This window comes from Hibiscus syriacus, unplaced genomic scaffold (genome assembly GCF_006381635.1).
Source record: "Hibiscus syriacus cultivar Baekdansim isolate YM2019G1 unplaced genomic scaffold, ASM638163v2 tig00111131_pilon, whole genome shotgun sequence".
NCBI classification, from domain to species: domain Eukaryota; kingdom Viridiplantae; phylum Streptophyta; class Magnoliopsida; order Malvales; family Malvaceae; genus Hibiscus; species Hibiscus syriacus.
The window spans coordinates 1701177-1719878 of record NW_024062991.1 but is presented as its reverse complement, the minus strand read 5'-3'; the positions used below and the strand labels follow the sequence as shown (position 1 = coordinate 1719878).

The 18702-nt window shown below is 35.8% G+C and overlaps 2 pseudogenes; one reads left to right on the top strand and one right to left on the bottom strand.

The window, feature by feature from the left end:
* The first annotated feature begins 981 nt into the window (after nt 1-981).
* Nucleotides 982-2120, top strand: LOC120154507 (annotated as a pseudogene).
* A 1203-nt stretch (nt 2121-3323) lies between these two features.
* Nucleotides 3324-17586, bottom strand: LOC120154496 (annotated as a pseudogene).
* Nucleotides 17587-18702: the final 1116 nt, after the last annotated feature.

The following is an 18702-nucleotide window of genomic DNA, read 5'->3' as shown; positions in this document are numbered from 1 at the left end:
ATATTATTTAATTAGTCTAGACGCTCTTATATTTTATAATTTACCTAGATTTGAATTCTCAGTTGAATCATTTTATTTCTTTATTTTTTACCATTAAAAATAGTATAAAATAATAGTGTTTGTTGCAATGCATAATCAAATGAAGCATTGACCTAGTGATTTAGGTATCCCCTCTTCTATCCAAGAGTCCCAGTTTAGACCTCCATAAATGAAGATTATCTTTAATTTGTTTTCCATTAGACCAAGAGATGACACGTGTTACCCATTTGATTTGATAAAAATAAATTAATTAAATAAATTAAAATTTGTAAAAAGACTTTAATCGGGTGTTGACAAGTGTCACGATCATATGTTGACACATGCCGCCTCTTGATTGAAGGGTTAATTTATTAAATTAAATTAAAATTTGGACCAAATTAATTGAATGTACAAGTAATGAAAATCAAATAATATTATATCATTTTGTTAACTGACACATAATTCGGAGGTCTCTTACGGAAGCTGCTCTCAACCTGTGTTGGGGTAGCCTACTATCTTACCTCCCCTTACCTCATACATATGGGAAAAAGGGACAACCATTTTATTTTGTTAACTGACACATAAGTACTTCTGTAAAATGTTAATGGCATGCAGTTATATTGAAATCAATTAATAGTTAACATATGGGCAAAATTTTAAAATGATGATCATATCGACACTAACTCTATAGTTAAGTGATCATTCAAGTAGGTTATCTTTTAAAATATAAACATATTATTTTATTAATACAAGAAATTCTCTTTTAAGCACTCAAGTTTTGAGAAAATGAAAAATTAAGCTGACTTAAAAGAGAATTGATATTTATTTTGTCAATAAATTATTTTTTAATTTGTAAAATACATTAAATAGAAATTACTTATTGGAAAGAAAGGAAACAAAATTCTTGCTTTGATGTTATGTTTACATAAACATAAAAGCAAAGTTCTTCCTCTACGTTTCTTTCTTTATCTAAAATAACTCACATTTCCTTCAATTCAATCGACGAAACCGAGTTTCCTTTCACTCTTTTTTCAGAAAGTTTGATTTTTCCCTGTTAATTTGCGAGTTCGTCTAATCTGGGTCGATGGCGGAATTCGAAAATAGCGATGCGAAATCATCATCGGGATCGATGCTCTTTAATCGCTCGTTTACGATGCACGCAAAATCAGCTGAATCGAATGCCTCCAAAGTTCATCTTCTGCTCAACAACCCATCGTCTCTTAATCGAGCAGCTTCCATTTCCAAAATCTATAATTCAATCGATTCAGTCAAAGGTAAAGTCAAAAGGCTTTGCAATTTATTCGAATCCGCGAAATCTTCAACCAGTTCAAATGAACATTCTCCAAAGGTTGCTTTAAGACCCGCGAAATCATTGGGTATTCTTCGTTTTCTTCGGGCTTCAATAGCCATTGATAAGACTACCTGGAACTGAAGATCGAATTGTTGTTTATTTCACTAGTTTACGAGGGATTAGAAGAACTTACGAGGATTGTTACGCTATTAGGATGATATTTAGAGGGTTTAGAATTTGGGTTGATGAACGAGATATTTCTATGGATTCAACTTATAGGAAAGAGTTGCAAAGCATTTTGAGAAAAAATAATCCAAGTTTGCCTCAGGTTTTTATAAAGGGAAAGTATGTTGGTGGTGCTGAAGTGATTAAGAGCATGTTTGAAGTTGGGGAATTGGCTAAGATTCTTGATGATTTCCCCAGGATACAACCTGGGCTTGTTTGTGATTGTGGGATGTCAGGTTTGTGCCTTGTGGGAATTGTAGTGGGAGTCGGAAAGTGTTCGATGAAGACAAAGGGTCGCTTAAAAGATGCTTGGAATGCAATGAAATGGCTTGATTCGGTGCCCGGATTGCTTCTCTTAACACTTTGATTGCTCCTGCCTGCAGGTTGCTAAGGTATATTCAGTTATTCACTAGCTGGTTCTTTTATTCGTCCAGTAAGGTATATTGATTATACGTTTAAGTAATGGTCTGATGTGTTTAGTATGAAACAGTTCATTAGCAGTTAGCTGATGATCGTTTGGGGTCTTGTTGAATGATGTTTGGCAATATTAGTGCAATGTCATCGAATGCCGTATTTGGTTTTGGCATTTGATTGTCGAGGAGATCATCTAGTTCTCCTATATGTTGTAAATATTAGTGTTATCTTCATGTAAAGCACTTGCGTATGTTGCAAGTGAAGATTGTGAGAATATACCATTACTTATGCTTTTGTTTTGTTACTGAATTCACTTTGCAATCGAAGAAACTTCAGTGCATATATACCTGAATTTTCATTTGTTCATACAGAACCAAGAGGAGAAATGATTTCTGGTTTGTTTCAGGCCTCAAGCTCAATATACCTAATTGCTTATCACTCTGGAGTTTTCTAAGCTTAATGAAAGTGTTATCAGTATGCAAAATCTGGTCTTATTCATGGGGTTGAAGGGTAGGGTAGGGTAGAACTTACTCTTTTGTTCAGACTTTTACTTTCTATCGAAGTACCATGTCCATCTGATTCGATTATGTGTATGGGTTATAATTCTCCACACTCTATATACATGGAAATCTTAGAGAAAATTCAACATACCTGTGTCCAACACTCACATCTAAGTAACATGGATAACTTAATAACGACGAGTGAGAATTTAGACGTACTGATGTGTTGATTCTGTTAATGTCAACCATCCTTGAGAATGTGTTTAACTGATGATATATTTAATTACCTTACTTTTGTCTCGATTTCTATCTATGCAACTCATCTTTTGGTGTCTCTTATTTTTATATGTTCAGAATTTAAATAGAGAAGCTGCAAATGATGGATTATTTTGGGTTATGTTACTCAGATTCAAGTGTATCGTATGTGGATATGTGTTCAGCATGAATATTCACTTTCTTAACGCTCTTCATGTCTGTAGAGGATCATATATTCATACCTATATTTAGAGACAGATACTTAAAATAAAGAGCAAGACAGTTGGGCATAATATTCGAAATTTTATCATCCATAGTCATCCTGACATGTATATTAAGGTTGCAATCCAGTTTAATATTAGATACTTGGACGGTTGAATTAAAAGACAGGATACTACGAAGACGACGGCTGTACACACTCAAAACAACTTAAGATAATTGGATTTGTTCAAGATCTCGATCGTTACATCATCTTGAACATCTTAAAGTGGGACGACAAAAAAACACCTCGAGAAGACAATGATATTGTCAAACCAAATCAAGTCAATGTTTCCTAAATCACATTATCTAATCGAAGTCGATCAAGTCAAGTTTTGACATCTCAATATGTACCTGAATATTTACGACCACCACTGGGTAAGCAGGACGCATTCGAGTTCAATCTCTAACATTCCTCTCTCACATGTAGGCTACAAGAGATCTGTTTAACTTTCCCATCTGTTAAGGTTATGACACCATCTTTTATCAGGTGGTTGTCTTGGTCCGCCACCCATTTTCTGAACTGCATTGATTCACTAATCTTGGACTTTTCGTAGGCTTTCGCTGCCGCAAGAAGCAGTTGAATGTCGATCTCGGCATCCCCCATAAATCATCATTCTTGAAAGTATCTTTATCATACACAAGCTGCATAAAAAAACCCATATATCATTTACTGAACCATAATCAGCATATTCAGGAATGCAAAAACATGAGTATCCTCGTATTTGTGCCTAGATATGAATCGAATACAGGCGTTGTACACACGAATATCAACTATTGACGTACCTAAACTTATGTTGCAAAGTATAAAACAATGTAGAGTGAGTTTAAGCTTCCATATTTCTGCATGTAAATTCCAGACAACAAATTTCACGTTTTCCTTAGGTGTTAAAGAACCAAACTCACCACTTTCAAGGAGGCACATTTTCTGGAATTGACAACATCAGGCTTTCATTCCAGACCGGATTTAGGTTGTTCTTTATGACACGAGTCTTAACCGACTGCAAAACACGAAAATATAGAGGAAATTATCACTACAATAACATGCTTTCGTTTCAGTTCAACAGATAATAACATTCTATCGTATTCAGATTTGAGTATAAATGCCGTCTGATTCGTATGATCAGATTTGTAACGCTTTTCATGTATTTGGAGGGTACTTAGAAATCATATCTTATATACACATATCCGAAATAAATATCAGATATAAACACTTAAAGGAAATAAAGAATCGAATTAATTTATAATAAATCAGGATATCTATGAGAAAAAGAAACATACTTGTTGACCCAAAGCAAGAATGACATACGGATCACTAGAGACCATGTCCCGACAGCTAGATTGGTGCCTTTAACCACATTCGCTTTAATCAGCCCAACAAATTCAACCATGCCTGCCTGTAAATGGTACATTTAAAGAAAAACAAAATAACATTTAGTAACACACTTTAATAAAAAGAGAGTCAAAGCAATACCAGAATAAGTAATAGATCAAACAAAAAATTACCAATGAGTCGATCTTCGTAGTCATCTTCTGCGGATCACTATTTCTTACCCAGCTGTTTCTAAATTTGTGCCGATGTTTGCCATGTTTCTCACTAACTTTTTTATCACTGCAATGGTGGTTGGGAGTAATATGTAATGTCAACGACGAAGAAGTCGGACGATGCGGCTGATGGCAGCATGCCGTTTCTTCATGGACTTTCGAAAATTGCAGCATCTGAAATTTTCTCCTGACCATGCAAGAAATAAAGTACTGAGAAAAAATGGATCAAGTGTTAAAACTAAGCATAACTTTAATTCGGCGTCACCTAATGAAATCGGAGCGTTCTTCAGTGGAGGAATCTGGTCCGGGTTTTTTAAGGTTATCATGAAGGCAGCTTCATACTTATTGTTTACTACGATATTGCCACCCAAATTTACCAGAGAATCAACTTGGTCATCCGTCCATTCATCTAGCTTCACTGAATAAACCTAGCACAGTTGCTTCTCAAATTAGAAAACTAGCGATAAAATATTATGTTGGACGGACTTCTCATTTTTATTAAGTATTTATATTCCATACTCAAATTTGATGAATGAAAGGATGTAAATATAGGAATATGATCCTCCAAACACTATATAAATAGAAAAAAAACTTTTAGAAAGTGTGATATATTCGAGTCAGATATCGGAGCCTCACCCTAGTCTGAGTAACATAGTGTGTGCATGTGTGCTTCTATTCATATTTGTATGAACTAGAATCACAATGCCATACAACGTATTAGGGAAATCCATGATGAAGATGTGATATCTCGAACTTGGTTTAATGAATTATTTTAATTTCAAAGTAAATTAATGAAATCTCTTATTAATTTATTTAAAAATTATATAAATTCTGATTTAGTTAATATTTTATATATTTTCTTATTATAAATAATAAATTATAATAATTTGTTTTTAAAGTTAATATAAGTATGAGTATAATAATAAAAGTTAAAAAAAATATTAGTGTAAACAAATTTGTTTTGAAATATTAAAAGAGTTGGGAAAGTTTTGATCGGGTGTTATCCACACAAATTAACAAAGATAATACTAGAGGAGACACTTATCCTAAGGTGAAGGGAGTTTGGGACAGGCGGTGACACTATCCTATTTATATTTTAATTACATTTTTAATATTAGTTTATTTATAGTCTATCTTTATTATATTAGAATATAACAACAAAAAAGTAAGGTACAGGCAGTGACACTATCTTATTTACTCTATTAATCTATTATTTATAGTTTATTTTTATTTTATTATTATTAGAGCAAAAGAAGTACCTGGTCGGTGGTACATGCTGCGACGAGCGGTGAAAAAGAAAATCACGATGGTGGAGAAGAGAGACGTGCGATATAAAAGGATATTAGGAATTATGTGTGGTGATTGTATTGTATCGTTAGTGGGTTTTTTTAAGTTGAGTTTTTTTAATATTAAAATATAATAATTTATTAAAATATCAATCTAAAAATAAAAGATGCAAAGGCGTTGCGCCTGACGCCTAAAACCTAGAGGCGCGCCTCTTGTATCTCGCCTCGCCTCAACCCAGGTGGGCGTCATCTTTAGTACCTGGCTGCGCCTCATGCCTTTTAAAACCAAGATCTCGAAAAACATTTATGTTATTTGAACTAGAGTAAGTGTTAGATACGAGTATCTGATATGCTTAACTTTTTATGTTTTTCAATATGTGGAGGATCATAGTTTATACTCGTATCTAAATATTTATCAGACATGATTATGAACATAGGATAGAGGTACTTAAAGAAATATAAAAAGCACAAGTTAATAAAATCGGTTACTTAAAATTTCATTTAGGTAAAGAAAGAGCATAATCACACCTTTGATATATGTGATCCGAGGCTTCTATGAACACCAGAGCATTGATGCTAATAAAAACTCCAAGACTTAAAGATCTAATATGCGGGAAAAACAAACAGATAGTAAAAAAAAGAGAAAATCGCCTCAGTGACCAAAAAAAGTTATAATATACGATTTTAACCAACTTTTTTTGGATTTGCCAAAATGACCAACAAAATCGCAACGCGAAATAAAAATCGCAACGCGATCCCCAGAATCGCAAATCAGTTTCCAGAATCGCAAATCAGTTTCCAAAATCGCAACGCGATTCTTGAAAATCGCGATGCGATAGTACAAATTCGCAACGCGAACACATAAATCGCAACGCGTATCCGTAAATCGCAACGTGTATCCGTAAATCGCAACGCGTATGGGTAAATCGCAATGCGTATCCGTATATCGCAACGCGTATCCGTAAATCGCAACGATAATACATAAAATCGCAACGCGTATCCGTAAATCGCAACGCGATATTAAAGCGCCATTATAATCGCTACGCGTATTTATTTTCAAATTACAAAAAGAATATTAAGACAAAATCCCGTAATCGCAACTCATAACCTAAAACCTAAAATCACAACTCAGTCCCATCTCCATCTCTCACTCTCTACGGCGAAGAAATCCGTCCCCATCTCCGAAGATTTCCGTCCCCATCTCCGGCGAAATCCCTCACAACCATTCACGGTCAGAAATCCCTCACAATATTCAGAAATGGAAAATCAACCTCCGAGGGTTAGTTTTTTTAATTATTTTTATTTTGAAATGTTTGCATTATTGTAGGTTTTTCATATTGAAACTGATGATAAGTTTACTGGTCATTTCAATAATAGATTAACCATTTCACTTAGATTCATTTCGCGTTACGATTCTGTCGTTGCGATTTTCATTTCGCGTTGCTATTCTCTCGTTGCGATTTTCAAGTTAGTATTTGTCTTTGTCTTTGTTCTGTCTTTTGGTTGAAGTAATGCAATCCATTCAAGTTTCAATTTGCAGAAGAGTCGCAACGAGATAAATGAAAATCGCAACGAGAGAATGACTGTCGCAACGAGAGAATCGCAACGCGAAATGAAAATCGCAACGAGAGAATCGCAACGCGAAACCAAAATCGCATTGCGATTTTCATTTCGCGTTGCGATTCTCTCGTTGCGATTTTCATTTCGCGTTGCGATTCTCTCGTTGCGATTGTCATCTCGCGTTGTGATTCTCTCGTTGCGATTTTCATTCAACCAAAAGACAAACAGTGTTGCAAATTTTAGTTTCAAGAATAAACTACTACTTTTATGTTTATTGTTTTTGGTATATCTTCACAGTGTAGTTTTTGGTATATCTAACTTGGTATGTTTATTGTTTTGTAGAAATTTTTTTCGGCTCAATTGACCTTGAGAAATAAAGTCAGCCTGGCCACTACAATTGCAAAGAAGCTTTCACCTGCTCAAAGACAATTGTTTGAGGAAACCTGCTTCGGGCCATGGCTGAGAGTACAGCATCCGGGTGGAGATGCTAATTTGACCCATTTGTGGCTTCAGACCATGACATCAAATCTACCGACAGTATACAACGTGGTGAGGAAGAGATATGGTTCATTTTCCACCAGCGTATACTTGCTTTGGGCGGAAGGAGTTCTGCTTAATCACTGGTCTACGATTCGGACACGATGATGTAGGCCGGTACACTCGTCATATCGCCCGCCCATCATGGTTATCCCGGGTTTTTCCGGATGAGTCAATGGAGAAGCCGAACCTACATGTCGACGACCTGAAGAAATTATTTAATAAGAAAGCTGGTTTCACTCGGATGGAAGACGTCGATGTTGTCCGAGTATGCCTTCTACTACTTGTATATGCCGGCTTTTTAGGCAGAGAGGCCAGACAACCTATTCATCGGGAGCTAATATATTGGTAGAGGACCTGAATGCATGGAATCTGTTTCCGTGGGGTTCGTATATATGGAAAGCTACCTGGACTAAGTTGTCGTCTGCCTTTGATGACCGCAAAAGTTTGCGGGGCGATGGGTCCAAATACACTTTGTCAGGCTTTGTTTGGGCCTTTAAGGTAAGAATTTCTATATAATGTTTCTAAAATTATAATTAATTATTTAGCAATTACTAATTTTGTTATTATATTGTTTGTAGATTGGATATTCGAGGCTTTCCCCAGCATGCGTACATATGCAATAAAAACGTCAAATGATATTCCCAGGGCTATTTCCTGGAAGAGGAAAACTCTGTTGGATTGGGAAGACTTAATACCATATGCCACAATAAATAATGTAAGTTAACACAAATACTTTCATATAATATATAAACAAGTTATTAATAGTAGACGTTTAACTTTGTTTGAGTTTTTATATTTTAGGAGGCCAACATTCCATTACAAAGACTGACACCCACGAGGAAGAGCTTGCCACTGATTGGTGGCAAGCTAGTCAGAATTTTTTTGATGGCACGGATGATGAGCAGCATCCACTTCCTCCAATTCGAGAGCCATCACCTCACCTAGAGCCATCACCCGATCGACCCGACTATACATCTCTAGAACGAGAGCCATCACCTATCCCGTCACATCATCGAGCCTCTTCTCCACCATCACCTCATGATAGGCGACTGGCAAAGATGCCACGACTCCTATCTCCCTGTTCTCCACCTCCACCTCAACGGATGAGTCAAGGGAGTTACGTGATGAGGTCAATGCCTTGCGTGAGGAGATCGGTACTCTACGCGATAACGATGGTGCATGGCGTGTGGAGGTGTCAACTTTACGTGGTGAGGTTGCCGCTCTACGTGAGATGATAGTATCGTTGCAGAATGAGGTTCATACTCTACGCAACGAGGTAAGTTTAAGATTTTCCATATTTATCTTAATGATAAATTTACTCGTAATTTCACTTAGATTAGCCATTTCACTTAGATTGCTTAGTAAATTTATTCGGTTGCTGCCAATTCTGCTAAACTGTGTATTCTTTAACACTGTGAAATAGTATTTGTCTTGTTTTGTCTTTTGGTTGAAAGTAAATTTGTTCGGTTGCTGCCAATTCCGCTAAACTGTATATTCTTTAACACTGTGAAATATATTTGTCTTTGTTTTGTCTTTTGGTTGAAAGTAAATTTGTTCGGTTGCTGCCAATTCTGCTAAACTGTGTATTCTTTAACACTGTGAAATAGTATTTGTCTTTGTTTTGTCTTTTGGTTGAAAGTAAATTTGTTCGGTTGCTGCCAATTCTGCTAAACTGTGTATTCTTTAACACTGTGAAATATATTTGTCTTTGTTTTGTCTTTTGGTTGAAAGTAAATTTGTTCGGTTGCTGCCAATTCTGCTAAACTGTGTATTCTTTAACACTGTGAAATAGTATTGTCTTTGTTTTGTCTTTTGGTTGAAAGTAAATTTATCCATTCAAGTTTCAATTTGCAGAAGAAGAAATAGTTTACTTTCGCAACACGAAACTTAAAATCGCAACGCGAAACCAAAATCGCAACGCGAAATGAAATCGCAACGACAGAATCGCAACGCGAAACCAAAATCGCAACGACAAGATCGCAACGCGAAACCAAAATCGCATTGCAATTTTCATTTCGCGTTGCGATTCTTTCGTTGCGATTTTCATTTCGCATTGCGATTCTGTCGTTGCGATTTTCATTTCGCGTTGCGATTTTGGTTTCGCGTTGCGATTTTAAGTTTCGTGTTGCGAAAGTAAACTATTTCTTCTTCTGCAAATTGAAACTTGAATGGATTGCATTACTTCAACCAATAGACAAAACAAAGACAAATACTAACTTCAGGGTATTAGTTTGAAACATATTTTTCTTTGTTATCTGATGCATTTTGTGAACTATGATAGAATAATGACTTGGGTGAATACAATGCAAGTTTGAAACATATTTGTCTTTGTTTTCACTGTTTAAATATCATGTCTGTTTATTTACTGATTTTTGTATTTAATTATTTAGCGGCCCGATAGAGTGGATGCTTTACGTCGGGTTATGCTTGCACGACGGAGTTCACGCATCAGACAGCGTGCACGTGCTATAAGTCTCCGTACACCCCAATAGTGCGAAGACACCGCAAGAAGAAGCCCGACTCGCCTGTCATCCCTCAAGAGTCCACTCCTATCGTTGAAGAGGCCCCCCATATCATTCCTCGAGAGTCCCCTCCCACCGTTCAAGAGGCCACTGTCATCATTGAAGAGGTCCCTCCCACCATTCAAGAGCCCGATTCACATGGCGTCATATGTAGGCTTCTTGAGAAACCCTCTGTCGTGCCGGACATGATGGATTCAAGTTGGCTCTCGTATGAGTTACCGGCCAGTACCATACCGGTATCTGAAGAGGAGAGGGAACAACTACCGGACACAATTTTGGATAACACCCTTTGGGCTAAGACCGCAGTTGATTTTTATCTACATGAGCGGAGCAAGGGGTGTTTCACTGACATATGCAAGCTCACCGATGATATCTTTTTGTTGCTTGAACGGCCTTGGTGGGGCGTATTATTAGGGTCGAAGACAATGGCTATTTCGATGGGGGGTAAGTCTTATATTTTTCTTATATTTCAATTTGATTAATTTTTTTTTAAATTTATGTAAGTCACTAATATATGTCTTTTTTTGTAAAACAGCATATCGATGCGTGGGTGACACGTCTTCTAATAATAAGAAAACTTAAGAAAATAAAAATATACGATATACAATAATGCCGACGTCTTTTCACGCCGTTCACTTGAAGAATGCACGAGATGAATCATTTGATTTGGGCAATGGACAAGCTAAACTTTATCCTGCATGGTGGGAGGTCGATAAGGTTAGTATTTATTTTAGATTGAGTTTAAAGGTTTTATGAAATAAGTGCGCAAATGAATGAATTATTACTTATGATTGCAGGTGTTTATCCCTGTTTGGAACGTAAACATTGGATTCTCGTCGAGCTTCAGCTCCCATCCCTTAAGACAATAGTGTATGACAGCATGATAATTACATATCATTGGCTGATTTAAGAGATGTTATTAAGGGATGGAGCTCTCATTTGGCTAAATTCTTGGATGCGATCAATTATTGGACTCGTTCTGGAAACAAGAAGCCAAAGAAGCTCAATATTACAGTTATTAGAGACGAGACCGCGCCACAACAAACGAGCGGAGCCAGAGGAGATTGTGGTCCTCTCGTATGCTTGGCGTTGGAGCGTTTGACGACGGGAAGCATCAAGTATCTACCTCCCACCGATAGAGATAAAGCTGCAGTAGGCTTGTGGTTTCGGCATTATATGGCTAAATCGATATATACGAGACGCTGCCTACCTGCATCCGCGTTATAAAAATGTCCATAAACAATTGGTAAGTTTATATACTTATAAATGAAAATGTTTGGTTAATTAACTAGAATTCAATAATTTGCGTAGAAAGTGTTGTTTGAACAAATGTTTGGTTTCTGCAGGTTAATCTCAGAAGTGAACTGCGTGAAAATGATGTCGAGCTGCAAAAGTTGATTCAATAGTTTAATTGATTGTTTTTTGATTGTTTAATTGATTTGTAAAAGTTGATTCAATAGTAGATGATCGGAAATAAGAATTATTGCTTATTTTTTGATTGTTTAATTGATTTGTAAAAGATGATTTGTAAAAGTTGATTTGTGTAATTGATGCGAACATAATTCTTATTTGTGCTTGTTTAATTGATTGAAATGTAATGGTTGATTTTGTTGATTTCAATCTGCATTATGTTGAAGGCAAAAATGACTATCGCAATGCGAAATGAAAATCGCAATGCGAAATGAAAATCGCAACGAGAGAATCGCAATGCGAAATGAAAATCGCAATGCGGAAATGAAAATCGCAATGCGTTTATAATTTCGCATTGCGATTATCTCGTTGCGATTTTCATTTCGCATTGCGATTTTCATTTCGCATTGCGATTCTTTCGTTGCGATTTTCATTTCGCATTGCGATTTTCATTTCGCATTGCGATTTTCATTTCGCATTGCGATTTTCATTTCGCATTGCGATTTTAATTTCGCATTGCGATTCTGTCGTTGCGATTTTCATTTCGCATTGCGATTTTCATTTCGCATTGCGATTCTCTCGTTGCGATTTTCATTTCCGCATTGCGATTTTCATGTTGGGATTTTCATTTCGCGTTGCGATTGTATTTTCCGTGTTGCGATAGTCAAATGCATGCCTAATAGTGATAACAACTGAATAACAAGAGTTGGTTAAGTCAAAATGGTTGGCCTGAGTCATTAATTCAACTGAAAATGTTAAAAGTTCACACATAAATCCACATAATACAACGTTTGCATTTAAAAATCACCTAAGTTAACAGTCTCAAAAGGTGAAGCCAATCGTGATTGGGATTTTAAAGATGATTGCCTTTTGCTTGACACCATATGAGCTTTGGATTTTGATGAGGATCCATATTTTGGTAGAGGAAAAGATGATTTTGATGGCACTGGTGATCCACATGTCAACCTTGTATGACCACTTTCCTTGCACCGACTACATGTCGATCTCTTCTTCTCTTCACCCTTAGACGGTATACGATCGTGACTTTTTGGTCGGCCAGGTAGCCTTCTGTCCATGGCTGGTGGCAAAACTGTTTGTAAGTCATCTGGTATGTCCCACTCAGAAGGATGTGGAATAGGGTAGACAATCTCGGCATAAGTCTGTCGATAAACTTCTGTAGTGTAGCAATCCATAGCGTATGCGCTTGAATCATCTTGGTTTAAATGAAGAGCAACTTTTATAACATGGCCACACGGATAACCAGATGTTTGCCATTTCATACAACTACACGTCTTTGCATTTAGATCGACTAGCCCATTTAAGTTATTATCCAGTACTTGAAACAAAGTGTTTGAACATGGTTCAACTCTCCATGACGTTGACTTCACAACACGTTTCGTTATCTTTTTTCAGTCCATGGTGTAACACGATGTTCCAATGTTCCTGTAAATTTAAATAAACAATACTTAGTAAATATATAATATGATAAGTTACGAATTCAAAGAAATAATACCTGCATGGTTTCTTTTCTTGTAGTACCACTGTTGAATAGAGGCTCGAAAAACTCCATTAACATAGTAATGGGTAATTTCCGGGAATGACGACTTAGAGCGTTGATTGATTCTGCACTATTAGACGTCATGAAACCATATCTTGCTCCAAGTTGATGTACTCTTGACCATCTTTCAAACCCGACATCTTCTAGTGTTTGAGCACACTGAGGCAAAACACGTCTTAAACAATTTATATGCTTATTGAAATCCACTTCCCGATAAGCTTTTACAGCCTTCCAGTATGTCCATTTGTGCTTTTTTATACCAGCAGACCTTGATTTTAGATTTCTATACAAATGAACACCACAAAGTCCATGAAAAGCATCTGGGAAACACCTTCTAACAGCGTTGTCAATTGAGTTTGCCCTATCGGATATGATTGTCAGATTGCTAATAGGACCTATGCAATCCCTAAGATGCCCCATAAACCATGTCCATGAATCAGAGGTTTCAGATTTGCCAACCCGTAAGCTATTGGCAATATCCCATTGTTAGCATCCATGGCTACTGCTAATAAGTTTACTCCAAGGTATCGACCTTTCAAATGTGCTCCGTCAACTATAATAACTGGGCGCATGCAAGTAATAAACGAACGAATCTACAAAATAATATACACAAGAAATATAATCATTTAAATGTGAAATGCATGTAACTAACAAAAATGAGTCAACAAAATTATATTGATTTACTAACCGTAGCACCAATGGCGATAAACAGCAACTCAAAGCGTCCATCTCTATCTGTTTTGATATGAGTTACCGACCCAGGATTTTTCAGCTTTAAATTGTGACAATAAGCCGGCAGTTGGGCAAACGATGCTTCTGGCGACCCCCTCAACAATTCCAAGGCATAACATTTGGCTCTCCAAGCTTGAGAATATGATATACTAATCTTGAACCGAGCATTCATGTCAGTCATAATTTCATGTCCCCGATATACCCTGCCATTCAAAAACATTAACTCAGCCAGAAAACCACCCAACACCTTTTTGTTTGCCTATCTATGGTGAGGAAAAACTTGGGTTCTTGAACATGTATGTTTATCAATAAAAGTCCTAACTTGAAACATTTTGCAATCTTTTATTCTCTTTGCAATCATACGCCACGTACAGTTTTTGTCAATCATACACCTTGTTTCGAAACGATCTTTGCTTGATTTGTTAACTTTTAGTTGATAGCCATCTTCCACACATTTCGTATATAAAGCTATCTTCAAGTCTTCCTTTGTATCAAAACAATCATCTTTCTTGATACGAATAACTTTTGTGTAACAATCAACTGCTTTCTTTATCAACTCTTCTTCCGGTATCTGAAGTAATTCTGGCATATTCCAGTTATACGCCCGTGGCATTTTCTTTTCTTCGGGGACTTTTTCTTCTTCTTTTCTTCTTCAGGATTATATGAATTACAGAATGGATGTTCAACATGTTCATTCACAGTCGTAACTTCCTCCTCATTATCATCAACATTACATTCTTCGGCAACGGCTGTTTCATCATCAAAATTCGGGTATTGACCAATATCAATATCATTACACGCATGGTCTGTTTCTTCTTCTGAAACATCATCAAAATCCGTGTATTGACCAATATCAAAGTCCGGATATTGACCAAGACCAAATTTCGAATACTGACTAGTACTCACAATTTTTTCTGTTGGCTCATCATCGTCTAACTGGTCAATACGAAAACCGGAATTTGGTGCTGAAAGTTGATTGGGATTTGGATTAGAGAAAGGTTGTGGGTTTTGAGAAAAACTTAGTTGATTACTACCCGCTACTGACCCAACAATACTACTTCTAGGTTCAACAACATACAATGTAACATCATCTTGTGAAACACTAATGTAAGCAATGAATCGTTCAACATCTTCATTGTCGGTTAACAAATAAACTTTACCATTTCTCTGATAAGATAGCCTAAATCCACTTAGGGCTCTAAATTCAATTTATTTGAAACACGTAGCATTAGAGTTTCATAAGTTAACTTTTGTAAAGACAATTTTAGTTGAAGATTCATGGGTAAAGGCATATATTGTAAAACACCATGAACATTATCCCATGACCCTCCAAAACACAAATCTATCCAAACATGATCAACATTAGATGATTTCATGGTTGTAAATTAATTTACTAAACAGACGAGCTGCGAAACTAAAACCTGTTGCCGGATTGGGAAGGATGTCGTTGGATATAGGAACGGATGTCGCCGGAGAGAGTGATAGATGGAGATGGAATGAGTTGCGATTTAGGGATTTAGTTTATGATTTCAGTGTTATATACCCAAATTTAAGTGTTGTGATTTACAGATTCTCGTTGCGATTTACGGATTATCGTTGCGATTTACAGATTCTCGTTGCGATTTACGGATTATCGTTGCGATTTACGGATACGCGTTGCGATTTACGGATTATCGTTGCGATTTACGGATACGCGTTGCGATTTACGGATACGCATTGCGATTTACGGATACGCGTTGCGATTTACGGATACACGTTGCAGTTTACGGATACGCGTTGCGATTTACGGATACGCGTTGCGATATACGGATACGCATTGCGATTTACCCATACGCGTTGCGATTTACGGATACACGTTGCGATTTACGGATACGCGTTGCGATTTATGTGTTCGCGTTGCGATTTTCATATTCGCGTTGCGATTATGGAAAATCGCAATGCGAATTTGTACTATCGCATCGCGATTTTCAAGAATCGCGTTGCGATTTTGGAAACTGATTTGCGATTCTGGGGATCGCGTTGCGATTTTTATTTCGCGTTGCGATTTTGTTGGTCATTTTGACAAATCCAAAAAAAGTTGGTTAAAATCGTATATTATAACTTTTTTTTGGTCACTGAGGCGATTCTCTCTAAAAAAAAAAGGCAATGCTAACTTAACATACTGATGAATAGAGCACCAAAAGAAAGGAAAAACTGTCGAAAACAGGGGAGAATTTTATCCTATACATTAAACAATATCTTCTCCTTTTTTTTCTCTCTTGACATGGAGAAATAGATATATCTCTATGCTATTTGGATTCGAATCAGTATCGGTTATGGATGCATGCATGGAGAAGAAATTTTAAGTGTCATATCGCCGTACACAAGTCAAGCACGAGTGAAAGCAGGCAAAAAATTATTTTCTTTGCATTGAATGAACGGGTTATTTGGACTAAAAAGGACTATATGTTTTCAGGATTTATGCACCTTTTTGAATGAATGGTTTTTTTTTGCATATATATGGGATATGATCCTCAAACGATCATTTAAATGCATGGGAAAATCTATATTTGGCTCTTCTATTTTTCTTGAAGTACTCGTATGCGTACCGGAAACATGATTCTTCAAGGACCTTCCATAGATGAAAAAACTTTAAAAACTTGAACACACCTATGTTAAACACATCTTCAAATCCAAATAACATAACCCAGAAACAAGAAAATTGAAAAAAGAATACATTCTAAGTCAAAAGCATGAGATACTTGCACCCATTTTGGATCTGGGGATCCACAATCTGCACAAACACGATTCCCAGACTCTTCCAACATTCTCTCCAGCCTTGCTCGTGCACCTGTTAATGAATCATGCAATGCAAAAATGAACTTTGGTCAAAGCTTTGATGTCTTATGATATTCGTACTTGACATTTATACTCAAATCCGAATAACATAGTTGTAGCATGTTAGGTGGGATAACGATATTTAGAAACACATCATTTGACTTAAAGGGATAATACCAAAGGATCTCCATTCTTTTCTGACAAACCATGCACTCTCTGAATCACTTGGTCGTTCCCAAGTTGGTGTGTCTGAAAATAAGAGATCGTATAAGCAAGAAGACCCTGATCCTACAAATCCAACATAATCAAATTAACCAAACATATATTCTTATAAAAACATTTCTGTTTTCAGAAACATGCCTGTTTAACACCATGAATAATTATTCTTCATTACAAAAACAGTTTTGTCAAAAATTGCATGCAGCCATTCCATCAAGAGAAAGGGGGAAAACATCATTGCCAACAATCCAGAATGTCAGCAAAATTTTCATTGCTTTCATATCCTTCTTGTGTATGTCATAATCATTTATGGAAGACAATATTAAATAAAAATATATATACAAAAAGACAGCCATTTGATCCATAATTTGTTTCGTATAAATGAAACATTACCAGGAGGAGGTTTGGGGTCAGATGTTTCATACTGCGTAGACATCTGCAACTTCCAAATTCAATAACCTAATCATCAATCACTGTTCATATATACGTCCAATTATCAGTTCCTTAATCTGCATTAAAATTACATAAACACACATTAAACAAATAAAAGAACAAAGCAAACTAATAATTTGAATTCAGGAAACAATTCTTTCATTCTAAATATTTTGGGTTTTCAATTCAAAATGAGATCATCTAAATGAAGAATAAACCTTCGATCAAACATAACCTGCATAGAGATTATATAAACAAACATTCATTAATGAATAAATAAACCCAATGATTAGAATTCTGAAAACAACCTTACATTCTAAATATTTGGGTTTTCAATTAAAAATGAGATAAATTGTATGAAGAATATTGAACCTTAGATCAAATTTTCCTCTGCGTCCAGTATAGTATTGAACAGTGAAAGGATTCTAAAGAAAATCAAATATTCACATTAAAATTGATAAAAAGAATACCACTGGTAGAAACAAGAATTTGAAAGGTTGTTCTACATTGTTGGTGGGGAAATGGAACAAATTATACTGTCAATGAAAATTTGGCACTTCCATTAGAGCAAAGCTGGGGGGAAACAAGAAGAAAACAGTAAGATTATTGTTTTCTATGTAAAATAAAAACAAATCAAAGAATCAGAGTTGTAGGAATTTTTAATTTTTTCGATCTTTTATTAAAAAATATTAAAATTTTAATAATCGATGGTGAAGAATAATAGCCTCCAGACGCCGCCAATTCTGGGAGGTAATTAGCGGTTATCGGCATGGTTTTCACAATCGGACCGGTTAGCGAACCGATCATGCTATCGGTTCACTAGTTCAACCGGTTCAATCGGTCGAAAAAATCGGACGACGTCACAATTATTTAAAAAATTAAATAAAAATACCAAAAATATTTAATAAAAAATAATTTTTTATATCACAAGTCATATTCAAAGGAAGTCATAACATATATAAATTAAAAACTATAAAATCAAGTGAAACAAAATGATTCAAATTAACTACAACATAATATTTAAGGTAAAACATATTAAATAATAAATATAATTATATAACTATAATTAAAAAATAAATTTGGGGCTAAAAAAATCATAACAAAATGATATTGTTTGGTT